Raw genomic sequence first — 4,343 nt, 5'->3', positions numbered from 1 at the left:
CCTGCTACTTTGGAGCTCTCTCAGGACTCCTGGAGAGTTCACATTGGTTGGGGAAGTGCAGTAGGAGGGAATTCCGGAGGAGGGATTTCCTGTTAGTGGAGTGTGTCCAGGGAGAAGGCCGCATGAGTGGCATTTCCCAGGAGTTTTGGAAATAAAGTTTGTTCTTGCTTGAGTGGCTCGTGATTTTGTGCCCAGCCAGACTGCGGCATTTGGCGGCCTGTGAGGGGAACGCCTGAAGCTCGGAGGTAAATGAAATTGCTTGCCCTTGAGGGAAGGCGAGAGAATGGGTGACCATTTCAAAAAACAATGTGTTCTTGTTTTGATTTATTTTGTTTTGGTTTCAAGCTGCCTATCCCTAGAACTTCCTCAAGCAAACTGGGAAAAATGGTTGGCTCAAGGTCTGAAGTTGTTCCGCCCTGAGGAAGAGAAAATTGCTAATGAGTTAAATACTTGGGCAATAATCATGTGTAAATCTAATGTTTCATTTGACAATCACTTACCATCAAATCCTTTGTTGTCTTTTTGGTCTTTGCATCCTTTAGTTTTTCCAAAAATGACAAGAAAAACACCTATCATGAATGCTCCAAAAATATTCACTGATGGGTCAAATAATGGTACAGCAGCAGTAGTTACCCCTGATCAAACTTTTACATTTTTAGTACCCAAACAATCAGCTCAAAAGGTAGAGCTTAATGAAGTATTACAAGCTTTTGTGATGTTTAAAGATTCTGTATTTAATTAGTTTCTGATAGTTAGTATACAGTTAATGCTATAGTATCCCTTGAAGATGCTGGTAGGATTTTCCCTTCCTTTCTTGTTTTCTCTTTGTTTTCCACTATACAAAGTCTAATCTGGGACAGAAAAGATCCATTCTTTATAGGACATATCAGGGCACATACAGGATTGCCTGGAGCCCTTAGCTTGGGCAATGATTTAGAGATAAAACTACACATGACATACATATTTTCTCCACAATAGAAGAAGCTATAAATTTTCATAAAAGGTTCCATGTCAATGCTAATACTTTACAAAAGTGTTTTAAAATAACTAAGGAACAAGCTAGACATATAATAAAACAATGTCAAAATTGTGTGACCTTTTTTATTTTTATTTTTTTAGAGAGAGAGAGAGAGAGAGGAGAGAGAGAGAGAGAGAGAGAGGAGAGAGAGAGAGGAGAGAGAATTTTAATATTTATTTTTCAGTTTTTGGCGGACACAACATCTTTGTATGTGGCGCTGAGGGTCGAACCCGGGCCGCACGCATGCCAGGTGAGTGCGCTACCACTTGAGCCACATCCCCAGCCCTGTGTGACCTTTTTACCACAAGTTAATCTTGGAGTCAATCCTAGAGGACTGATACCTAACCATATTTGGCAGTTGGACATCACACATTTGCCAGAATTTGGAAAATTAAAATATTTGCATGTTACAGTTGATACTTCTTCCAGATTTTTGATGGGCTCCCTTCATGCTGGAGAAAAAACTAAAGATATTAGAGCTCATTGCTTACAAAATTTTGCCACTGTGGGCATTCCAAAACAGTTAAAAACGGATAATGGTCCTGGTTATACTTCTACCTCTTTTAAACAATTTTGCTCATCATTTGGCATTACTCACATAACAGGAATCCCATACAATCCACAGGGACAAGGCATAGTTGAAAGAGCTCATTAAACTATTAAAATGTACTTATTAAAGCAAAAAGAGGGAATTGGAAAGGGGTATATATTCCCCAAAGATAAACTTAAAATAACCCTTTTTACTCTAAACTTTTTAAATTTGGATTCATCAGGGCTTAGTGCTGCAGAAAGACATATGTATCCATAAAATGTACATAAGCCTAAGGTACTTTGGAAAGATATTTTAACAGGACAATGGAAAGGTCCTGACACAGTGATTGTCTGGAGTCGGGGTTCTGTTTGTGTGTTTCCACAAGGAGAACAGCAGCCAACTTGGATTCCAGAGAGACTAACCAAAGCAATTTCTACAGACCAAAAAGAAGATGATTTGAATCTACAAGGCTGTGAGTGGCTCGTGATTTTGTCCCCAGCCAGACTACGGCAGGTCAGGAGGCAGAAATGAAATAGTTCACCAGTAAATGAGGGGTTAAATTTGTTTGAATTTCCAGAGGTGGAGGAGGAGGAATGAAAGCTCCATTAGGGTCAGATCCTGGCTTTGCCCCTGGATTCCACCACTGGGCAAGTTTCTCAAATGCTCTGTATCTCTCCCTTTTCTCTTCTACAAAATGGAGATAATATATTTTCACTGGGTTGTTGTGAAAAGTACAAGTGACATCCCTCCCTAGAATTCCCCGATTCTCCTCTGTGGGCACTCAAACTGCATATCCACCAGCTTCCTGAGATGTTTAAGTTTCCAGCTAATCTCCAGGCACTTTGGACAACCAAACTGCCCCAAAGGCATAACAATGAATCAAAAGTCATTCAGTCATTCAGGGACCTCCAGGTCCATTCAGGCCCTTTCAAAAATAAAATCCAACAGACTCTTGGCATAGAATCTGACTAGTGGAAACATGGTGTCCATGTTACTTGAAGCAGCTTTTGGTATATGCTCAGGCCTAAGGATTAAAAGCAGAAAGCCCAGCACCTCCAAAAGTATGTCTCTCTCATAGGAAAGTTAATTAGAATAGTTGCAGGGCTTCTGAGTGCCAAGCTCACCCCAGACTCTTCTGAAAGCATGACCTTTGCATTTCAACCAAGCTCCCAAAATCTGGGCTCCACTAAGGCAACTGCTCTTGGAGGAAAGGCCAGAAAGTCAAGAGAGGGACAGAAAGTCCACAACTGGGGACCTCCTTATTGTGGCTAATGACATATGCTACATACCTGAGTGCCCTTGTCCCCCATAGGAAGATAGATCACAGAGCAAAGGTAAATTGCTGGACGGGTAGACCTTACGTCTTCTCTTAGCCAGGGATCAATCTCTCTATCCAAAACAATTGAAGCTGAAGGTAAAATAATAGACAAAAAGGTACCAATAGGACATGTCAGAAACAAAACCATTAAATCTCAACAAGTACTCAAACTAATAAGCAAAATATTTAAACAGATATTAATAATAAAGTTACCTCTTAACCTGCCCTGAACGAAAATCCCTAATTCCAGATCTAGCTGTGGTTGCCAGGGCAGGAGCAACTCTCTCATCCATGCCAAGGATGCTGAAGCCAGCCTGGCCCCAAGTCCTGGAAATCTTGGCGGCTTAGGGAAGGTGCAGGGTCAGGTCTCCATGGAAACTGAGGGGAGCGTGGCAGATCCACTGCCAGTGGGCGGGTCCTCTGTGGCTGCACTGAGGCGCCACTGCAGAGGCTGCATAAACTTAGAGCAAAGGGGCGATATCTGGGTGCTCCTAAGGAAGCAAGGAGCCGCTTCCCAGCCCAGAGTGTCCCCATTTACCAAATGATCCCAATGACGCTGGGTAGAAACACGGAACACCCCCAATATCTCACCCCAGTATCTCACTGCCAAATCAGAACCTCCTTGGCAAGGACCTGGAATGTGGATTTAATCAGGGGCTGTTTTCACATTGAGAGGTTAGCAAGAACTGCTCGTCCATTCCTTTTTCTCAGTATCCTACAATGGTAAAAAAGATTCTTTACCCTGCTTCCGTGTTTCCTCCCTGGCGACTCCCAAACAAGTAAAGATGAAGAGTGGCCTCTATTCACCTAATTAGAAACGTCGCGGTTTTGTGAGTGGTCCACTAGGGGGTAGTATTGTCCTTCGAAAAATTCATCCCATTACACTGTACCCCATGGTGTGGAATCTATTAATTTCTCCTGCAGCCTGGTTACCGTAAACAGATCTAGAAAGCAGATCTTGCATGCAGAGAGACGCAGCTCCTTAGGAGGAATGAGACAGTGCAGAGCCTAGAGCTTTACATGGAAGATGTTCTTTGCTCGAATTCCTCCTTCACATTTAGGGTTAAGAACAAGGAATCCACTCTAGGAAGCGATCCTGGAGGATAATACATGTGTGCTGGATGACAGATTCCTCAGCCCTCAAAGCTTTATTCTTTATTGAGCCATCAGATGGGAATTCAGGATTGATGCAGACAACACTGACCCAGCTCAACTTTAGACCCTGGCTGGACCAGTGGGAACAATTAGCCTTCACTAACTTCAAGAGGTAACACTTGGGTGAGGTGAGACTCATTTTAGCACTCATGGGGAATCCTCCTAGTATAGTCTTCCCTGGCTGTGAAATAGGGACCTGTACATTTGTACAACTTCTGTTAGAGATTTGGGGGAGACTTATTTCAATAGAGTAAGATAATCTATGGTCCCTGGTCTTTATGCATTTACTCTATTTTATTTTAAATTCTGTTTATAGGTCT

This window comes from Marmota marmota, unplaced genomic scaffold (assembly GCF_001458135.2).
Source record: "Marmota marmota marmota unplaced genomic scaffold, marMar, whole genome shotgun sequence".
In the NCBI taxonomy this organism is placed as follows: Eukaryota; Metazoa; Chordata; class Mammalia; order Rodentia; family Sciuridae; genus Marmota; species Marmota marmota.
The sequence above is the reverse complement of the archived record's forward strand: the minus strand, read 5'-3'. Positions refer to the sequence as shown.